Source organism: Salvelinus alpinus, chromosome 26 (assembly GCF_045679555.1).
Source record: "Salvelinus alpinus chromosome 26, SLU_Salpinus.1, whole genome shotgun sequence".
NCBI lineage: Eukaryota > Metazoa > Chordata > Actinopteri > Salmoniformes > Salmonidae > Salvelinus > Salvelinus alpinus.
Window position 1 is genome coordinate 20209107 of NC_092111.1, and position 23667 is coordinate 20232773.

General features: G+C 44.9%; 1 protein-coding gene and 1 pseudogene across 9 annotated transcripts in view; one reads left to right on the forward strand and one right to left on the reverse strand.

The window, feature by feature from the left end:
* The window catches only part of LOC139554899 (receptor-type tyrosine-protein phosphatase U-like), a 297039-nt gene that overhangs the window by 228100 nt on the left and 45272 nt on the right, over positions 1 to 23667 (reverse strand). The window lies entirely within an intron of this gene.
* Positions 2274 to 3257, forward strand: LOC139555376 (intelectin-like; annotated as a pseudogene).

Here is a 23667-nt window from a genome sequence, read left to right on the forward strand (position 1 = left end):
GATGTTGTTACCTACCCTCACCACCTGGGGGCGGCCCGTCAGGAAGTCCAGGACCCAGTTGCACAGGGCGGGGTCGAGACCCAGGGTCTCGAGCTTGATGACGAGTTTGGAGGGTACTATGGTGTTAAATGCTGAGCTGTAGTCGATGAACAGCATTCTCACATAGGTATTCCTCTTGTAGAGATGGGTTAGGGCAGTGTGCAGTGTGGTTGCGATTGCATCGTCTGTGGACCTATTGGGTCGGTAAGCAAATTGGAGTGGGTCTAGGGTGTCAGGTAGGGTGGAGGAGATATGGTCCTTGACTAGTCTCTCAAAGCACTTCATGATGACGGTAGTGAGTGCTACGGGGCGGTAGTCGTTTAGCTCAGTTACCTTAGCTTTCTTGGGAACAGGAACAATGGTGGCCCTCTTGAAGCATGTGGGAACAGCAGACTGGGATAAGGATTGATTGAATATGTCCTTAAACACACCAGCCAGCTGGTCTGCGCATGCTCTGAGGACGCGGCTGGGAATGCCGTCTGGGCCTGCAGCCTTCCGAGGGTTAACACGTTTAAATGTTTTACTCACCTCGGCTGCAGTGAAGGAGAGCCCGCAGGTTTTGGTAGCGGGCTGTGTCAGTGGCACTGTATTGTCCTCGAAGCGAGCAAAACAGTTATTTAGTCTGTCTGGGAGCAAGACATCCTGGTCCGCGACGGGGCTGGTTTTCTTTTTGTAGTCCGTGATTGACTGTAGACCCTGCCACATACCTTTTGTGTCTGAGCTGTTGAATTGCGACTCTACTTTGTCTCTATACTGGCACTTAGCTTGTTTGATTGCCTTGCGGAGGGAATAGCTACACTGTTTGTATTCGGTCATGTTTCCGGTCACCTTGCCCTGGTTAAAAGCAGTGGTTCGCACTTTCAGTTTCACGCGAATGCTGCCATCAATCCACGGTTTCTGGTTTGGGAATGTTTTAATCGTTGCTGTGGGTACGACATCGTCAATGCACTTTCTAATGAACTCGCTCACCGAATCAGCGTATTCGTCAATGTTGTTGTTGGACGCAATGCGGAACATATCCCAATCCACGTGATCGAAGCAGTCTTGAAGCGTGGAATCAGATTGGTAGGACCAGCGTTGAACAGACCTGAGCGTGGGAGCTTGCTGTTTTAGTTTCTGTTTGTAGGCTGGAAGCAACAAAATGGAGTCGTGGTCAGCTTTTCCGAAAGGAGGGCGGGGGAGGGCCTTATATGCGTCGCGGAAGTTAGTATAACAATGATCCAAGGTTTTACCAGCCCTGGTAGCACAATCGATATGCTGATAGAATTTAGGGAGTTTTGTTTTCAGATTAGCCTTGTTAAAATCCCCAGCTACGATGAATGCAGCCTCAGGGTGTGTGGTTTCCAGTTTACATAGAGTCAGCTAAAGTTCGTTCAGGGCCTTCGATGTGTCTGCTTGGGGGGGAATATATACGGCTGTGATTATAATCGAAGAGAATTCCCTTGGTAGATAATGCGGTCGACATTTGATTGTGAGGAATTCTAAATCAGGTGAACAGAATGACTTGAGTTCCTGTATGTTGTTATGATCACACCACGTCTCGTTAATCATAAGGCATACACCCCAGCCCCTCTTCTTACCAGAAAGATGTTTGTTTCTGTCGGCGCGATGCGTGAAGAAACCAGCTGGCTGCACCGACTCCGTTAGCGTCTCTCGAGTGAGCCATGTTTCCGTGAAGCAAAGAACGTTACAGTCTCTGATGTCTCTCTGGAATGTGACCCTTGCTCGGATTTCATCAACCTTGTTGTCAAGAGACTGGACATTGGCGAGTAGTATGCTAGGGGGTGGAGCGCGATGTGCCCGTCTCCGAAGCCTGACCAGAAGACCGCTTCATTTGCCCCTTTTACGGCGTCGTTGTTTAGGGTCGCCGGCTGGGATCAGATCCATTGTACTGGGTGGAAGGCAAAACACAGGATCCGCTTCGGGAGAGTCATATTCCTGGTTGTAATGATGGTGAGTTGACGTTGCTCTTATATTCAGTAGTTCCTCCGGACTGTATGTAATGAAACCTAAGATTACCTGGGGTAATCTTGTTTCTTCATCTTTGTACACAAGGTCTGCAAAGATCCTTTTGACATCAGTGTACATGACCACATTTGCCAGGTGTGTCATTGTTGAAAACACATGTGCTTCATCAAACATTGATATTGGAGCATTGCCAAGGACTTAACATATAAGTACTTGAAGGAAGCAAATGTTCAACAGATCCTCACTGAAACCTTACTACAACAGACATGATGTACCAGGCTTTTCTGCTGACGATCCTGCTACTGATGGTGTTTCAGATGGCAAACACTTCACCACTTGATTCTGTAAAGAAGATTGGACCGACAAGCGCTCCAAAAGTTGCCAAAGTTGATGAGATAAGAAATAGGGCTCAGTTCATTGCTAGAAGCTGCAAGGAAGTTAGGGACGTATATGATCCATCTGAGGATGGTCTGTACTCCCTGACCACAGCTACTGGGGTGGTGTAACAGACCTTCTGTGACATGACCGCAGTGGGTGGCAGCTGGACTCTGGTGGCAAGCGTGCATGAGGACAACGTCTACTGGAAGTGCACAGTTGGCGATAGTTGGACATGCCAGCAGGGCAACAATGCCAACTGGCCAAAAGGGGAAGGCAACTGGGCCAACAGGAAGACTTTCGGAACAGTGGAGGGAGCCACGGACGATGACTTTAAGAATCCTGGCTACTATGACATAGATGCAGAAGACATGTCGGTGTGGCACGTTCCCAACAAAACGCCCTTTTACCACTGGAACCTGGCCGCCATCATGCGCTACCACACTGAGAGGCGCTTCCTCCATCTGTACGGAGGAAACCTGTACTACCTCTTCCACCGCTACCCGGTCGAGTACAACGTTGGAAAACACCTGTCCGACAATGGACCCTCCATTCCCATAGTGTATGGCCTCGGGGACAAAGAGTCCACCAAAATGTTCTACGGCCTTAACACTAGAGGGGAGACTGAGGGAGGCTTTATCAGTTTCAAAGCCATAAACCATGAACGGGCGGCCACAGCCATCTGCTCCGGGGTCAAACCCAAAGGCGGTGAGGTTGATGCATACTGTATTGGTGGTGGTGGGTTTTTCCCTGAGGGTAACCCTCTTCAGTGTGGGGATTTCACCTCCTTTGCCTGGAACGGCTATGGGACCAATGTAGGCTGGAGTGCATCAAAACAGATGCTGGAGTCAGCTGTGTTACTCTTTTACCGCTAATTCACAGTGCATTTACTTTTCTTTGAATGCTTCATAGATTGATTGATAGATTTTTGGGTAAAACAATTTGTACAGTTTTAAATGAAACGTACATTTAAAAGTAATTTTGGCAAAACTGCATACCACTGCTGGCTTGCTTCTGAAGCTAAGCAGGGTTGGTCCTGGTCAGTCCCTGGATGGGAGACCAGGTGCTGCTGGAAGTGGTGTTGGAGGGCCAGTAGGAGGCACTCTTTCCTCTGGTCTAAACAAAGATCCCAATGCCCCAGGGCAGTGATTGGGGACACTGCTCTGTGTAGGGTGCCGTCTTTCGGATGGGACGTTAAACGGGTGTCCTGACTCTCTGAGGTCATTAAAGATCCCATGGCACTTATCGTAAGAGTAGGGGTGTTAACCCCGGTGTCCTGGCTAAATTCCCAATCTGGCCCTCAACCATCACGGTCACCTAATAATCCCCAGTTTACAATTGGCTCATTCATCCCCCTCCTCTCCCCTGTAACTATTCCCCAGGTCGTTGCTGCAAATGAGAACGTGTTCTCAGTCAACTTACCTGGTAAAATAACGGTAAAATAAAAAATAAAATAAAAAAAATACATTTTATATTTCTCTCTATTAATCCATTACTATAAAAAAACATCATGAAGCAATTACCATTCCATTCATCATGAAAATATTTGCGTGTCAAACAATCAGTAAATGCTTATAGCTGATAGTGACAAATATTATTATGCAATGTGAGGCTCTTAATAACTGAATTACGGTAAGGTTACTGTAAACCACTTTGTGACACCAGTTGTGTTGGGGTGATGGGCGCTGGAAATTCTTCCTACTGTACTTCTTTTTTGGTGGGTGTGTTGGGGAAAGGGGGGTGGGTTAAGATGAACTTACTCCTCCAAATGTGTCTATCTAGAGAGAGATGGAGAGGACATATTCTGAGGAGAGAGCGAGAGAGAAAGTGAGGAGAGAGAGAAGGCGAGAAAAGAAGGCGAGAGAAGAAGGCGAGAGAGAGGACATGTTCAGTGTATGGATTGTGTGTGGTGGTTTGAACATTCTTTCTGCAATAACGTAACAATAAAGTAGTCTATAGATCTGAGAACATTAAATGAGCCTACTGTACATTTTCATTATAATATTTCTCACTTCTTTTTTGGTGGGTGTGTTGTGGAGGGGGGGTGGGTTAAGATGAACATACTCCTCCAAATGTGTCGAGAGAGAGAGAGAGAGAGAGAGAGAGAGAGAGAGAGAGAGAGAGAGAGAGAGAGAGAGAGAGAGAGAGAGAGAGAGAGAGAGAGAGAGAGAGAGAGAGAGATGTTCTGTAATAATGCCTCAGTGTATTGACATTACTAGCCATGTGATGTTTTGAAATGTAGATATATGTAACGGTCGTCTTTTGAAGAAGAGGTGGACCAAAGCCCAGCGTGGTAAGTGTTCATACTTTTATTTCAACTGAACACTGAATACAAAAATAACAAAGAGAAGGAATGAAACAGTCCTGTCAGGTGCAGAAACACAAAACAGAAAATAACTACCCACAAAAACCATGTGGGAAAAAGCTACCTAAGTATGGTCCTCAATCAGAGACAACGATAGACAGCTGCCTCTGATTGAGAACCATACCCAGCCAAACAACAAAGAAATACAAAACATAGAAAATGAACATAGAATGCCCACCCAAATCACACCCTGACCAAACAAAAATAGAGACATAAAAAGCTATCTACGGTCAGGGTGTGACAATATACATTATATGCTGTTGGCTGTCGTATTAAAAAACGTGTTTGTCACGTGAAGAAAGACACTGGACATGATCGTATCCAACTAATAGTGCTCCTCTGGCACACACACACATGGCTGAGGCAGCAGGTGACATAGTGATGAAGAGAAGAAAAGCAGCCAGCCCGGCCTCAGCATGTCCATGGCCATACAGCATCATTATTTCTGGGTCTGTTTCCCTGGTTGAGGCTTTCCTGGAGGTTGAGAGCCAGCGATGCAACCACCACCATCAGAGTAAAAGACACATAACTAGGGTGTTCTGGCTAACACACTTCACCTTGTGTTAGGATCACAGTCACACACAGCCGTACACTCACACAGCTCACTCTCACAACATGATTAGCAGAGGTATGCCATGGTCATGGATACAAACTCTATATAGGACACCAAGTTATGCACCTTGGCCCAATCTGAAGCTAACTGATAGTGAGGTCTGTGGAGAGGGATAAAAAACACAATCTGTCCGGCCTGAGACAGTGAGGGAGTCACAGCTTGAGGGCTAATTAGCTAGTCGCTAAACGTTCCATCTGGCCACTACTCTGTGGTCAGGAGGTGGAAGGAGGGTCGAGAAGAAGGAGTGAGTAGAGGGGAGAAGTGGTGAGAATGGGGAGGGGTGAGAAGAGGGAGAGAAGAAGTGGTGAGGAGGGGGAGAAGAAGGGGTGAGGAAGGGGTGAGTAGGGGGAGAAGAAGGGGTGAGTAGGGGGAGAAGAAGGGGTGAGGAGGGGGAGAAGAAGGGGTGAGTAGGGGGAGAAGAAGGGGTGAGTAGGGGGAGAAGAAGGGGTGAGGAGGGTTGAGAAGAAGGGATGAGAAGGGGGGAAAAGAAAGGCTGAGGAGGGGGAGAAGAATGGGGAGGAGGGGGAGAAGCCATGAAGAGATGATTCATCCTCAAGACTGACTAACACTTTGACAGAGTGACGAAGTTGTCCGTGCGTCTGTCCCCTCTCGCCTCCCAGTCTGTCCTGAATAGGATGTGACAAATTTCTTGCCAGGCGGCGTATTGATGGGCAAAGAGGTGAACAAGGTGACTTCAGCAACATCTGGCGGTGACGGTGTCTTTGCAGTCACGTCAGCCGGACAGAGCAGTGAGTGTGCTAGCCAAGGAAATCAGGCTCTCTGTTCAATCAGTTCAACAAATTGTACTTATAAAGCCCTTTTCACAACATTTGTCACAAACTGCAACCCTGACATCAGCATAGTCATAGAGGCATACAGCAGGGACTTGAAGGTCATTCTAATAGAACCCACCCCTAGTGCTTTGGGGGAGCAGGTCTGAGAGATACACAGAACCCACAGAGGGTCAGAGGTCACATATCATTGGTGCAGAGGGGCATAACGTAATATTAATTATTCAATGACTATTCTCAGTATGTTACCATAAACCACCTGGACGATATGATGTATTCTACCTGGCTGGCAGGAAAATTGTTTCTAAAGGCTCTGTCCTCAACCTGTAGCTTAACCTATAGGTCAACAGATCTGATAGCATGGGTGTCAGGGGAGAGACATTATGACCCTGGTACATCAGGTTTCCACCTGTCAGTCCTGCAAAGGAGAAAGCAGGCAGGGTCATGTTCTCGTTCCCTCTATTCCCCTTCATCGCTTATTCTCTCTTTCTCTCTCCCTTTCTCTCTTTTTCTCTTTGCCCTTCCCATCCAGAAGCAGCTCAGTGGCACGAGAGAGATTAAAAACCTAGCTGAGCCCCAAGCCAGACTCACCAGACTCACTAGCTATAAACCCCAGCTCAGCCGCAGGGCAGACTCACTAGCCTGGCTAAAGTGGATTTGGGAAGATAATTAGAAACCCTAATCCCCTATTGTCACCGTTCCATAGCACACTGCACACAAAGGAAAGACAATATCTTTATTTGGAACAGAAAAAATGTAGGATTTACCACATTTAAATGGAATAATGACTGCTGTGTGTTGCATTTTTTTTTTCTCTGAATAAAAGGGAGCATTTTTTTTTTTTGGACTAGTCATTTTTCAACAACAGACGTATTTATATATTTGTATTAAAGCTCTCAGTTGGTACCAAAGCTCTGCAGATAATATCAAATATATTTGCTGGACATACAGAACCTATATCTCCTGATCCATCTCTGTTTAAAATCTCTTAATTGTAAAGTCTTCATATTTGGGGACCCTATTAGATGTTTTTTTATTCAATTCAGTCTGGTATGAGAATGGTATGTGAGTCACTGTACAGATAAAGTTTAGGCTTGGTGTTTTTACTTCACAGTAATGCTGTTTTGTAAATTTAGTCAACTGTAATGCATCCCTTTATTATATTCACCACAAAATGGAGGATGCAGATGATTTGGATGATGATGTTTTGGAGCTACCCCTCCCCAGCAAGCGCCCCCCTGCCGGTCAAGGTCTTCACCCCCCCAATGCTATGTCAATTACCCGTCTGATGGTTCTACATCCACCACTCAACAAAGACTAAACTCCTCTTCAACCACCCCCACTGCAGGCCCTGGGACCACTCTTCTCTCTGCAAGTTCATGTGGAGGTGCAGGGGCAGGGAGGAGATCTAGGCCTCAATAGAGAACAGGGTTAAACCCAAACGACCTGAAAGCCCACAGTTGGTCAGTGATGAAACATACACCACCTTACAGCTGTTTCAGCTCTACTTTACCACCTCTGTACTGGGGACACTAATTCGTAATACCAGCAAGTATGGGGACAAGAAGCAGCAGGGGGGAGAGAAGATGTCTCAGAAACTTGTCACCATGGGTGACATGCTCAGCTACATTTCCTTGGTGATTTACATGGGACTGGTAAAGGTATCAAGACTAGTTGACAACTGGAGCAAGTCCCCACTCTATCGGTTTGAGTTCCCCACCTCCATCATGAGTGAAAACCGATTCTTGGCCATCAACCATACTCTTCATGAGTGACAACGTAGATGGCGCCGGAAGAAATGGCAGCCATTTTACGGGCGCCCAACTAATTGTGCTATTATGTGTTTTTTGTTGTTGCCATATTTGTAACATTCAACAGGCAGTACGCACAGGATGTACTTCAGACACCCGACAAGGCCAATATCCCCGTCATTGGCAGGAGAAAGAGACGAAGGTACAGAGGACACAGGGCGGGGTCAATTGTAAGGCTCCGCTGACAGTGATTGGGAAATAAGCCTTTACCATCAAAATTACTTGCCAACGTACAATCATTGGACAATAAATTAGACGAGGTACGATCGCGAATATCCTACCAACGGGACATCCAAAACCGTAATATCTTATGTTTCACCAAATCGTGGCTGAATGACGACATAGATAACATTCAGCTGGCGGGATATATGCTGCACAGGCTAGATAGAACAGCACACTCCAGTAAGAAGGGGGGCTGTCTGTGTATATTTGTAAACAGCTGGTGCACGAAATCTAAGGAAGCATCTCGATTTTGCTCACTTGAAGTCGAGTATCTCATGATAAGCTGTAGACCACACTATTTGCCAAAAGAGTTTTCATCTATGTTTTTCGTGGCTGTTTATTTACCACAACAGACGGATGCTGGCACTAAGACCACACTCAGTCAGCTGTAAAAGGAAATGCAAACAGGAAAACGCCCACCCAGAGGCGGCACTCCTAGTGGCCGGGGACTTTAATGCAGGAAAAATTATATCAGTCTTACCTAATTTCTATCAGCATGTTAAATGTGCAACCAGAGGGAAAAAAACTCGAGACCACCTTTACACCACACACAGAGATGCATACAAAGTTCTCCCCCCCGCCTCCCCCTCGATTTGGCAAATCTGACCATAATTCTATCCTCCTGATTCCTGCTTACAAGCTAGAACTAAAGCAGGAAGCACCAGTGACTCGGTCAAAAAAGAAAGTGGTCAGATGACGCAGATGCTAAGCTACAGGACTGTTTTGCTAGCACAGACTGGAATATGTTCCGGAATTCCTCCGATGGCATTGAGGAGTACACCACTACAGTCACTGGCTTCATCAATAAGTACATCGATAAAATCGTCCCCACAGTGACTGTACTTACATACCCCAACCAGAAACCATGGATTACAGGCAACATCCTCACTGAGCTAAAGAGTAGAGCTGCCGTTTTCAAAGAGCAGGACTCTAACCTGGACGCTTATAAGAAATCCCGCTACGCCCTCAGACGAACCATCAAACAGGCAAAGAGCCAATCCAGGACAAAGATTGAATCGTACTACACAGGCTCCGATGCTCGTCGGATGTGGCAGGGCCTGCAAACTATTACAGACTACAAAGAGAAGCACAGTTGGGAGCTGCCCAGTGACACGAGCCTACCAGATGAGCTAAATCCCTTCTATGCTCGCTTCGAGGCAAGCAACACTGAGGCATGCATGAGAGCATAAACTGATCTGGACGACTGTGACCACGTTCTCCATAGCCGACGTGAGTAAGACCTTTAAACAGGTCAATATTCACAAGGCCGCTGGGCCAGACGGATTACCAGGACGGGTGCTCCGGGCATGTGCTCACCAACTGGCAGGTGTCTTCACTGACATTTTCAACATGTTGGTATTACAGACTCAATCGGGGACATGTTTCAAGCAGACCACCATAGTCCCTGAACCCAAGAACACTAAGGTAACCTGACTAAATGACTGCCGACCCGTAGCACTCATGTCCATAGCCATGAAGTGCTTTGAAAGGCTGGTCATGGCTCACATTAACACTATCATCCCAGAAACCCTAGACCCACCCAAACAGATCCACAGATGATGCAATCTCTATATCACTCCACACCGCCATTTCCCACCTCGACAAAAGGAACACCTACGTGAGAATGCTATTCATTGACTACAGCTCAGCATTCAACACCATTGTGCCCTCAAAACTCATCCCCAAGCCAAGGACCCTGGGACTAAACACCTCCCTCTGCAACTGGATCCTGGACTTCCTGACGGGCCACCCTCAGGTGGAAAGGGTAGGTAACAACACATCCTCAACACTGGAGCCCCTCAGGGGTGCGTGCTCAGTCCCCTCCTGTACTGGCCATGCAGTCGTTCACCCACGACTGCATGGCCAGGCGCGACTCCAACACCATCAAGTTGGCAGACGATGAGACAGCCTATAAGGAGGAGGTCAGAGACCTGGCCGGGTGGTGCCAGAATAACAGCCTCTCCCTCAACGTAATCAAGACAAAAGAGATGATTGTGGACTACAGGAACAGGAGGACTGAGCATGCCCCCATTCTCATCGATGGGGCTGTAGTGGAACAGGTTGAGAGCTTCTTACGGCTGAGATCCCGTTAACGGGATCGATATGACAACAGCCAGTGAAAGTGCAGGGCGCCAAATTCAAATCAACAGAAATCTCATAATTAAAATTCCTCAGACATACAAGTATTTTACACCATTTTAAAGATACACTTCCTGTTAATCCCACCACAGTGTCCGATTTCAAATATGCTTTTCGGCTAAAGCAACACAAACGATTATGTTAGGTCAGAGCCAAGTGTCGTGTCTTTGGTTCTGCCGGATTAATTGCTATGACATACTATTCTATAAAATAATTTCTCCGTAATTAATATTACCTGATTGAACTAATCATGTAAATGTAATTAACTAGAGAGGGACACCACGGAAGAATATTTATAGAGCTGTTATCTTCCGAATAAACTCTTAAAGATTTAGTAATATTTTACGTCAATAGCAGTCAACATTAATCGTCATCTTACTTCAGTCTCATATTCTGAAAGTTGTAAATTCTTGGTTATCTGCAAGAATCCTGGCTAACAAGTTGAATCAGCAATACAAAATTGGGTTTAATTATTTATTTACTAAATACCTAACTAATCACACAGAATCACACATACACAATTAAATCATAACTTGATTACAAACTCGTCATAAAGGAAAACATCCCGACCGGGCGGAACAGATATGACAGCTTGTTACACAAAGGAAAGGGGGCTGGATTTTAGTGAAAGAGCGGGAGACTGGAACAGAGGCGAAGCTGTGCTATCGTAAATACAGTATCTTATGCATTCTAAATTACCGCCCATTTGGAAAAGGAAAATGCAATAAATATTTACTCTGAGCTGCGCTTCAGTAGGTTGGTGGTAGATGGAAGACCGGGTTGCCAAACCGAGTCCTCTGTCCTTTGAAGAATGTCTCTGGTGGTCACTGTCGTAGTAACGTCGTTGTGTAGTAGACGGGATACTCTGACTGTCCTTCCTAACCTGCGTTTGTAGCAGCTGTTGCTAACTCAACGGCTAGTAGGTATCACTTCTGTAGTGAATACGAGTTCAAAGTTCATACCATTCACAACCAAAGTTCATGCTGATGTTGGCTTCGTTCTGTAGTTATCTGAACCATTCTGACATCGGATCGTCATCCTAATGTACCCGGAACAGAAAGTTATATTTTTGTCAATGGCTTTATATAGTGGAGGGAGAGGGATGTGGCTGAAAAGTTTGTAACCCATGTCTCTTCACAGGGGGGCCACTGGTTGAGCAGAGGCCCAAACTTATGAAAACCCAAATCTCTCATTTGGAAGCTAAAATTAAATTTAATCTCTTCACAAATAATTTCATATTCAAGCATTTGAATTAAACAACAATTCCATGTGAATCCGATACCTCTGATGTTTAGACTTTCCACAGTAGAGTTTATGTCATTCTATCATTGATGAGAATGTGTCAGAGGGCAACCGAACTGACATAATATACCTTAAGTACCACCGCATATGTTCAGTTGGTCGGATTACCAGAATATAGTTCATTTCCCCCCAACTTCTGATGTTCCCAGAATCTCTATGTTAACCAAGGGGTTTTCTTATGTCACATCAGTAGGGAAGAGGAACGGGGGAGGGGGGAAAGAGGTATTTATGACTGTCATAAACCTACCCCCAGGCCAACGTCATGACACAAGTCACAGAAAAACACAGCCATTTTTCCAGCCAAAGAGAGGAATCACAAACATCAGAAATAGAGATAGAATTAATCACTAACCTATGATGATCTTCATCAGATGACACTCATAGGACTTCACGTTACACAATACATGTATGTTTTGTTTGATAAAGTTCATATTTATATCCAAAAATCTTAGTTTACATTGGTGCGTTATGTTCAGTAATGTTTTGCAGAGAGCCACATCAATTTACAGAAATACTCATAATAAACATTGATAAAAGATACAAGTATTAAACATGGAACTTTAGATAAACTTCTCCTTAATGCAACCGCTGTGTCAGATTTCAAAAAAACTTTACGGAAAAAGCACACCATGATATAATCTGAGTACAGCGCTCAGAGCCCAAATAAGCCATAAAGATATCCGCCATTTTTTGGAGTCAACAGAAGTCAGAAATAGCATTATAAATATTCACTTACCTTTGATGATCTTCATCAGAATGCACTCCCAGAAATCCCAGTTTCTGGGAGTGCATTCTGATGAAGATCATAAATGTTTGTTTTGTTCGATATAGTCCATCATTTATGTCCAAATACCTTGTTTCAACCGGAGAATTCCTTTGTCTTCAGAAATGCGATGGAAAGCAGGTCGCTCTCACGTGAGCGCTCATGTTCAGCTCGTGCCAGACACCTGACTCAAAGAGCTCTCCTTCCCTCATTCTTCACAGTAGAAGCATCAAACAAGGTTTTAAAGACTGTTGACATCTAGTGGAAGCCTTAGGAAGTGCAAAATGACCAATATCCCACTGTATATTGGATAGGCAAACCTACAAACCTCAAATTTCCCACTTCCTGGTTGGATTCTTTCTCAGGTTTTTGCCTGCCATATGAGTTCTGTTATACTCACAGACATCATTCAAACAGTTTTAGAAATGTCAGAGTGTTTTCTATCCAAATATAATAATACTATGCATATCTTAGCCTCTGAGCCTGAGTAGCAGGCAGTTTACTCTGGGCACCTTTTCATCCAAGCTACTCAATACTGCCACCCAGCCATAAGAAGTTAAGTTCCTTGGTGTCCACATCACCAACAAACTAGAATGGTCCAAACACACCAAGACAGTTGTGAAGTGGGCACAGTCGTGAATAGGGACAAAGCCTATTCTCCCTCAGGAAACTAAAAAGATTTGGCATGGGTCCTCAGATCCTCAAAAGGTTCTACAGCTGCAACCCGACTAACTGGTGCACCTGCACACTGACTCTGTACCGGTACCACCTGTATATAGCCTCGCTAATGTCATGTTGTATTCGGCGCACCCGACAAATAAACTTTGATTTGATTTGACCCACAAAAAAATCAGGAGAATGACCAAAAGAAGGGTATGCTTGTCTTGTAAGAGTCAAGCCCCTTTATCATGACATGGTGGAGACATGAAAAACTTACTTCCAGCCTGCTTAAAATCTATTTATAGATGAGCGCATGGTTGACTCAAAGGCTCGAATTGGCTTGAAGCAATGTATGAAAAATAAGCCGACGAAATGGGGCTACAAGCTCGTCATGCTAGCCAATTCAGCCTCTGCCAAAACGTTGAACTTTTTCATCTATGAAGGCAAGGCGATCACACCCACTGGTAAGGGCCTTAGTTATGACTGTCATTCAGCTGATGGACTTCCCCTTACTTGGCAGTGGGTACAAGCTCTTTGTGGACAATTTTTATACCAGTCTCATGCTTTTCATAGAACTCTTGAAAAAGAAAAGTGGCCTGTGGCACAATTTGTCCTAACAGAACCGGTTTGCCCAAGACTTGACAAAGACAGAGGAGACGGGGACCATACGTTGGAAGTAACCATGCTCACCATACAGCAAAAGGCATTCAATAACGACCATGTCTCAAGGAGGGTGAAAAATGCCAATGGGGCATGGGTGAGGAAGAATGTCCCTGTTTCTTTGAAGGACTACAAAGGGGGGTGTCGACCTATCTAACGCTTTGATAGGCTACTACCAGGTCCTCCACACGACCAGGAAGTGGTATAAGACTTTTTTTAACCACTTTGTGGACATTGCTACAGTAAATGCTTTCATTCTCCACAAGCAGAGGGCCAAAGCAAAAGGTCAAACCACTCTCTCCCAGTTAGCCTTCCGAGAGCAGCTGGTGTTGGAAATGGCTGAATTGGGGAGCCAAAGCAGCATCACAACCATCACAAGGCCCCCCACTCAAGGTGAGTGCCACTATTCAACATGCATGCCAAAAGAGAAAAGGAAGAACTGCAAGCATTGCACAAAACACAAGGGGGGGTGAAATGCCAGATCTTCTGTCTTAAATGCCAGTTTGCTTTTCGTTTCCTGGTCAGAGAGATTGACTGCTTCAAAGACTATCACTGCATGCACAAGCTATGGTGAAAGTGAAATCCAATCATCTACACCTGGGATGTAAAACGAACACGAATGCCATTTGTAATTAGTTAAGCTTATTTCAATTTTTGCACCTTTTTTAGCGAAAAACACGTGTGTAACCAAGTTTGTGTTTGATAAGACGTTTTATAGATTTTTTCTTAATGTAGATCTGTTGTTTTTGAAAACAGTTCATTTGTATGTGGGACCAATATATTGGGTATGCCTAGGCTAAATGTTCAGTCACTTTGGAGAGGTTGAAAAAACACTTATTTTGGAGAGAGGTTGGAGAGAATTTGTTTTTATAGTGAACAATCATTTTTAGGCACATCCAGTGTGCAAAAACAGTGCAATTACCACATGTTGACGCTTTGGTGAGGTTAAAAGGACACTGGATACCCCATAACACCACCACAATGTTTGAGTGAGGTTGATACGGTAGAAATTGTGTTTTTATACTGAACAAATAACATTTTAGGGATTGCAAATATGTAATAGCACTAGAATTATCTAATTTACAGACATATGCCATTTCTAACGGCTGTCATCCTCTTCTTCCTCTGAAGAGGTGTAGCAAGGATCGGACCAATACGCAGCGTGGTAGGTGTCCATGTTTTAATATGGAAAACTGAACATGAACACAAATACAAAAACAATAAACGTGAACAAACCGAAACAGTCCCGTGTGGCACAAACACTGACACAGGAAACAATCACCCACAAAATACCCAAAGAACATGGCTGCCTAAATATGGTTCCCAATCAGAGACAACGATAAACACCTGCCTCTAATTGAGAACCAATCTAGGCAACCATAGACTTACATAAACACCTAGAATGAACACAACCCCATAAATCTACAAAAAAAACCTAGACAGTACAAACACCCTAGACGAGACAAAAACACACAAACCACCCTCGTCACACCCTGACCTAACCAAAATAATAAAGAGAACGAACTAAGGCCAGGGCGTGACAATGTTAGGACTATCAATCCCATTTTTTTCTGATATTGTTCACATGTTGTGGAAGCCATCCGATGTGTTTCCAGCTCTGGACATCAATAATTCACTTCTAGCTTGTCAATTAAAGATTACTTTCAAAATTTAAAAAAATGAAAACGTATTTTGTGTGTGCTTGATCTTGTGTATTCTGAACTATGTAACTCCTATCTTCTGATAATTTCTTTGTAATCTCCCAGATGTCTCCTTTCCAAATATACCAAGTTTTGGCATGTCAGAATCATGTAATTACACATGAAAAGCAGTTACTTTTGGGTATGTCTATTTAGTCGGAAATCAACATTTTTCATTACATCTAAGAGGTTATTAGGCATGGTCATGCGTTCCATCTCCTCCAGGGTCTACAGGCTTTACATTCAGTCCTCAATGGGTCCCGTCTACAGCTTGAATCCCTCCCTCCCTCCCTCCCTCATGCCTATGCCTAGTCATCTATAGTTGGTCCTATCTATAGCTGTGATTAGCATTGTGTCTTTCAGACAAACACACCAGCCCCCATGAGAGGATGAAAGGAGGCAGCACCAGTAATCCTAGATCATCCAGCCCTGATTGAGAACAGAGGGAACGTTACACGCACGCACGCACGCACGCACGCACGCACGCACGCACGCACGCACGCACGCACGCACGCACGCACGCACGCACGCACGCACACACACACACACACACACACACACACACTCCCCTCCTGTTTAGCTGCCAAGCACATGAATGCCAGTCACGCGTGTGGAATGATCAGGGCCGGTGGACATCCTCATAACCACCCCTTGGTTAAAACCATGTAAATAAAAACAGGGTTACTCTGCTGTCAAGCCTGCGAGGGGTGTGTGTGAATGCGAAGGTAGGGGGGCAGCATTAGAGTCATGCACAGGAAGCTACAACAAGATCGTTTGGTTTTAATGTCTCCTCCCTCAGGTCTGAATGATAACAGGCACATTAAAACGACAGGCAGGATTTCAATACTGACGACAGTCCAGACACGCACATGTGCACACCTCTTCAGGATGAGGACTTTACATTGATACTAGTATGACTCAGAGAGTTGATCATGACATGGTGGAGACATGCAAAACTTACTTCCAGCCAGCCTGATCCTCTATAGCTTGGTCCTAGTCTTGAGTTCTCTCAGGCAAGCTAAACTCTGAATCTAGCCCAATAATTTTTTTATCTGTCCCTCATTGCCTTCTTCCCTCCATCCTTCCTTCCATCCATCCATCCTTCCCTAATTCCCTCCTTCTCCTCGATCCCTCCTCCCTTCCATGCATCCTTCCCTCATTCCCTTCATTTCCTCCATCCCTCCTCCCATCCATCACTCCATACCCCTGGCCTGTGTGGTTGAGAGGAGACTAGAGACTCAAAGGGAAGTAGCAGTGGTCAGCAGAAGTAGTCCAGAGGGACTCAGAGGGCAGTAGCAGTGTGTCTCCAGCAGCGGCCTGGATCGATGAGGACAAACACAACACTAATGAGCTACTGATCCTGAAAAATCTGGTCACACACACACAGATGCACACTACTGCAAGAGAACTGATATGTACCGAGACCCGTATAAGCGTTAATGGAAATGAGGTGAGGGAAATGTATTGACAGCCATGTTGTCTTTCTGACTGATTATGAAGGAGATAATTCAGACACGCTGGGGAGACAGAGAGAATACAGTTTGGTGTGGACAAGAACTGGAAGGATCCTGCCTCTATAAATACACACAGAAGAGAAGGCATCCCAACATACACGCAGCAGCTCCTGTGGGACATAACTTAGCCCACAGAGAGAGGAGGACTCTGAGGTGGTCCTAGGGAGAATTTACCAGCTAGAGATCAGAGAGAGGAGAGACTAGAGGACGCCACGTGACCAGATGAGAACAGAGAAGTGTCATGAGGGAGGGAGGAACTCAAAGCCAAATAACCCTCCTCTTCCTTTACTCAGGGGAGAACAAAGCCACACATTACATCAGGTGAAACAGAATGTAGGACTAGGTGGAACAACCAGTTTGTTGCTCCAGTATCTATGGGAATGAACTCATGGTGCAATGATGCAATCAAGATGCCCTCGATGGTGCAGCTGTAAAACCTTTTGAGGATCTGAGGACCCATGACAAATCTTTTCAGTCTCCTGAGGGTGGAATAGGTTTTGTCGTGCCCTCTTCACAACTGTCTGGTGTGCTTGGACCATGTTAGTTTGTTGGTGATGTGGATGCAAAGGAACTTGAAGCTCTCAACCTGCTCCACTACAGCCCCGTCGATGAGAATGGGGGCGTGCTCAGTCCTCCTTTACCTGTTGTCCACAATCATCTCCTTTGTCTTGATCACGTTGAGGGAGAGGTTGCTGTCCTTGCACCACATGGTCAGGTCTCTGACCTCCTCCCTATAGGCTGTCTCGTCGTTGTCAGTGATCAGGCCTACCACTGTTGTGTCATCAGCAAACTTAATGATGGTGATGGAGTCATGCCTGGCCATGCAGTCATGAGTGAACAGGGAGTACAGGAGGGGACTGAGCACGCACCCCTGAGGGGCCCCCGTGTTGAGGATCAGCATGGCGAATGTGTTGTTACCTACCCTTACCACCTGGGGGCGGACGTCAGGAAGTCCAGGATCCAGTTGCAGAGGGAGGTGTTTAGTCCCAAGGTCCTCAGCTTAGTAATGAGCTTTGAGGGCACTATGGTGTTGAACACTGAACTGTAGTCAATTAATAGCATTCTCATATAGGTGTTCCTTTTGTCCAGGTGTGAAAGGGCAGTGTGGAGTGCAATAGAGATTGCATCATCTGTTGGTGCGGTATGCAAATTGGAGTGGGTCTAGGGTTTCTGTGAAATTATCATTATGACAATATCTTTAATTAAATAATTCAAAAACCTTTATTAATGCAATGGCAGACAGAAGTTGACAATCAGGAACATAGCACGCATGATTCCGAGTAAGTTCTGTAAAAAATAAAAGGTCCCAAGTTGCTTTTATTAAACCGAAGTCCAGCCTTTAGTGATGTCACTGCCTACGTCATTACCTTTTACTCCTGAGAGCAAAACCATGCCTACCAAGCTATATAAACAAGGCTTTTAGTGTGTTATCAAAAAGCTTAGCAGTAAATGTCCAAGTTGATTTATAGTGGAATGTCTGAGTAGTCTTATCTCCTACACTCCCCTGCAGAGAGAGAGAGAGAGAGAGAGAGAGAGAGAGAGAGAGAGAGAGAGAGAGAGAGAGAGAGAGAGAGAGAGAGAGAGAGAGAGAGAGAGAGAGAGAGAGAGAGAGAGAGAGAGAACCAGAAAACAACTGTGGAACAATATTAAAACCTCATAATGTATATATATTGTTCATCTGTAGTCTAGGACCCTATAAATGTAGAGAGGGAGGGGTCTTATAACTCCTCCCCTTCTATTAATACAACATAAGCATAATCAATTATTCTAATACATCAATAATTTGGTATAGCCCCAATCATGACCCCTAGGTGAACTTCTAACAGGATAATGGTGTTGATGTGAGCCATGACCAGCCTTTTAAAGCATTTCATGGCTACAGATGTGAGTGCTATGGGTCGGTAGTCATTTAGGCAGGTTACCTTAGTATTCTTGGGCACAGGGACGATGGTGGTCTACTTGAAACATGTTGGTATTACAGACTCAGACAGGGATAGGTTGAAAATGTCAGAAAGCGTGCTCGGAGTACACGTCCTGGTAATCCGTCTGGCCCTGCGGCCTTGTTAATGTTGACCTGTTTAAAGGTCTTACTCACATTGGCTGCGGAGAGCGTGATCATACAGTCGTCCAGAACAGCTGATGTTCTCATGCATGTTTCAGTGTTACTTGCTTCAAACCGAGCATAGAAGTTATTTAGCTCGTCTGGTAGGCTTGTGTCACTGGGCAGCTCTCAGCTGTGCTTTCCTTTGTAGTCTGTAATAGATTGCAAGCCCTGCCACATCTGACGAGCGTCAGAGCCGGTGTAGTACGATTCAATCTTAGTCCTGTATTGGTGCTTTGCCTGTTTGATGGTTCATCTGAGTGCACAGCGGGATTTCTTATAAGCGCCCGGGTTAGAGTCCCGCTCCTTGAAGGTGGCAGCTCTACCCTTTATCTCAGTGCAAATGTTGCCTGTAATCCATGGCTTCTGGTTGGGGTATGTACGTACAGTCATGGTGGCGACGACGTCCTCAATACACTTATTGATAAAGCCAGTGACTGATGTGGTGTACACCTCAATGCCATTGGAAGAATCCCGGAACATATTCCAGTCTGTGCTAGCAAAACAATCATGTAGTTTAGCATCTACTTCATCTGACCACTTTTTTTTATAGACCGAGTCACTGATGCTTCCTGCTTTAATTTTAGCTTGTAAGAAGGAATCAGGGACATAGAGTAATGGTCAGATTTGCCAAATGGAGGGCGAGGGAGAACTTTGCATGCGTCTCTGTGTGTGGAGTAAAGGTGGTCTATAATTTTTTTCCTTCTGGTTGCACATTTAACATGCTGATAGAAATTATTAAAAGGGATTTAAGTTTCCCTGCATTAAAGTACCCGGCCACTAGGAGCGCCACCTCTGGATGAGCGTTTTCCTGTTTGCTTATGGCGGAATACAGCTCATTGAGTGCAGTTTTAGTGCCAGCCTCGGTTTGTGGTGATATGTAGACCTCTTCGAAAAATACAGATGAAAACTTCCTAGGTAGATAGAGTTTTTCATGATAAGCTGTAGACCACACTATCTCAGGCGAGCAAAACCTTCCTTAGATATCGTGCACCAGCTATTGTTACCAAATATGCATAGCTCCCCCCCATGTCTTACCAGAGGCTGATGTTCTGTCCTGACGTTAGTGTATAATCCGCCTGCTGTATGTTCTTAATGTCGCCACGACTCGGTGAAGCATAAGATATTACAGTTTTTAATGTCCCATTGGTAGGATATACTTGCTTTCAGTTCATCCCATTTATTTTCCATCGATTGAACGTTAGCTAGCAAAACGGAAGGCAAGGGCAGATTAGCCACTCGTCGCCTGATCCTCACAAGGCATCCTGATCTCTTTCTGCGAAACCTACATTTCCTTTTCCAGCAAATCACGGGGATCTGGTCGGGTGTCCGTAGTGTATCCCTCGTGTCCGACTCATTGAAGAAGAACTCCTCGTCCAATTTGAGGTGAGTAATCCCAGTTCTGATGTCCAGGAGCTCTTTTCGGTCATAACAGACGGTAGCAGCAACATTATGTACAAAACAAGTTACGAACAACGCGAAAAGTTACGAACAAACAAAATAGCATGGTTGGTTAAGAGCCGATAAGACAGCAGGCCTACCCTCCGGCGCCATCTTGTTAATATTGATAGCTATACTGAACACCTACTCATTCCAGGGTTTTTATTTATTTCGACCATTTTCTACATTGTAGAATAATAGTGAAGACATCTAAACTATGAAATAACACATATGGAATCATGTAGTAACCAAAAGTGTTAAACAAATCAAAATATATTTTATATTTGAGTTTCTTCAAATAGCCACCCTTTGTCTTGACTACAGCTTTCCACACTCTTGGCATTCTCTCAACCAGCTTCACCTGGAATGTTTTTCCAATAGTCTTGAAGGAGTTCCCACATGCTGAGCACTTGTTGGCTGCTTTTCCTTCACTCAAAACAAACACTTGTTTTGATTACTACCACATTCCATATGTGTTATTTCATAGTCTTGACATCTTCACTATTATTCTACAATGTAGAAAATAGGCAAATTAAAGTAAAATCCTTGCATGAGTACTGTAGGTGTTCTAAAACTTTTGACCGGTAGTTGAACTGTGCTTGATTTAGTTTGACCGGAAAAATGTAAACAGTGCAATAGTATCAAGAGGACAGGTCTGGGTTGGTTACATGGACGACTGCTCCATTTCAACTCCTCCCCAGCTACAGGTTGTGTCCCAAATGGCACCATATTCCCTATATGGGCCCTTGTCAAAAGTAGTGCAATACATAGGGAATAGGATGCCATTTAGGATGCAGTTACAGTGGTGAGAGAGCAAGCACAGAGAAGATCAATTACAGAGGTGAATAGGCTAGCTATCTGTCCGCTGGTTCTCTTCAAGGTCACGCTCCAGGCAGGCTAAAGAAACACTACAGAGTCTGAAGACCATCCATGATATCCTCTCATTCATCATCACTAACCCTGAAACGGAGATAAGACAGGATTGTGGACCAACCAAGCTACACACACACATGGACACACACACACACCTTCAGGTTTCTATTAAAAACAAACTCTCTGGAAGGTGTGCTACTTAGTTGACATCACTCTGCTGGAGATTTAGCGGAACCCATCCCAGAGTCAAACACACTCGCACCCCAAAGATGATTAGACGCAGAGATGCTGCAGCTGCTCTTTGTCTTGACACCTGGTCTGTGAGAATGAAGTGTAGCTCAACCCATGGGTAACACACAGACTCTCCCATTGCTGTTTCTTATAGGGAGACAGAAGACAGAGGCAGGCAAGGGGCCAGGAGAGAACTACACACACACACACTCACAAACACACAATCGCACACTGAGGCAGGAATGGCCAGGAAAGAGAACAGCCTGCACTCTCTCTACTGACAGCTCAGAGAAGTCCTCACTGTGATTCACAACCACACACACACACAAATAGCCTCTTAAAAAGTCTAACGGTCGCCTCAACTTCACACCAACTGAATGAAGGGCCCAAACAAGTGACAAATCAAAACGGATGGCTCCTGCTAAATCATATGCTGACAAATGACTTCTATCTTACTGAGATCTAATGGTTTCTGAAACAGGCCGCTGCCTTGAGACGTTTGACAGATCCCTACACTAACGAGAAAAGTAAAGTATTCTGTCTTACACAGGGGTGGCTTCATTGGACTTTAGCTAGGCTCCAGTCTCTTCCTCGTCTCTCTATCCCCTTTGGGGGCGTCTCTGCGACAAAGAAGGGACTGAAGCTTAGAAGACTGCAGCTGAAGACAGAGGCTCTCCTGTGTTCATAGAAAACAACAGCCTCTCTGTCCTAACACTGTCACAGACCCTCTCATCTCTCCATCTCACTTTCTCTCAGTCCCTCTTTCCTTTTGGATCTCCTTCTTTTTCAGTCTACTGCTCTTTGTTTTCCCTTTCTTTCTGTCTCTCTTTACCGGATTTCTCTTTTGACTCTCTCACATACAAACGTTTCTTACTTTCTAATAGAACCCCTCTCTCTTCCCCCTCCCTTTCACTCTCTATCTCTCTCATTCCTGTAGACTCTGATAATGAGAGATTGTACCGTCTTGCTTCCCTGCACTCGTCTCTGTTTGAGCGAGGTGCACCCTCATTCCAATATAAGTTAAATCCTCTAGTGAAGCCCCAGCCCTAGCCCCCCTCCCCCCACAGCTCCTCTCCCTGTTTACTCTAGCTCACTGGGCCGGAATAAATCCCGGAACCGACGGTCTCGCCTTAGAATGGACCCACACCCTGAAACCAAGCCCAGAACACTGCTGCACCATCCAACAGCAATGAACCCACTAGTCTACCTCAGGGAATGTGCAGCTACCCCTACACCCCTCTCACACACACTCACACACACCCTCACTACCCCGTCTGCCTTCACAAAGGATAACTTCATCTGCCTAACCGGTCTGAAAAGGCTGATTCCCCCTCTCCTCAACACAAGAATTTCACATGCCAGTGATTTTGTTTTTCATAGGGTTGAAGGCGATTGCTCAGAAAAGCATTTCTCAGAAGCATATTTGACATCTCAACATCATTATGGCGGGCTGTCAGAGTGTGAGACTGTCAAGGGAGTCTTCATATCTATTAATTAAAACCCTTTAACTGTTATCTTGAATAGTCTGAGGAGAGAACTCTGTATTTTACATGAAATTCATTCCACCCACCCACACCCCCACACACACAGTAACAATATTGTGCTAGTTCTACTTGTAAAAAATGAGGTAACTATTTACATCAGTTTTTTCAGTATTCCCTGTTAGGCTTAGTGACGTGTTTCACTTTGGAATACGTTGGGTATGGTTACCTTGATTGTTATTTTTGTGTGGTGTCCGTGGACTGAGCAGGTGTCTCGGGGCACAACCGTGGCTTGGGGGGAATCTGCCAGCGTGCTGGGTGGATTTTATCCTTGCCTTGCCCACCGCGAATCCGCACGAAGACTAGGGTTGAGTTATTGTAGGATTTGGGGAAGCTCCATATACAGTTGAAGTCGGAAGTTTACATACACCTTAGCCAAACACATTTAAACTCAGTTTTTCACAATTCCTTACATTTAATCCTAGTAAAAATTCCCTGTCTTCGTTCAGTTAGGATCACCACTTTATTTCAAGAATGTGAAATGTCAGAATAATAGTAGAGAGAATGATTTATTTCTGCTTTTATTTCTTTCATCACATTCTCAGTGGGACAGAAGTTT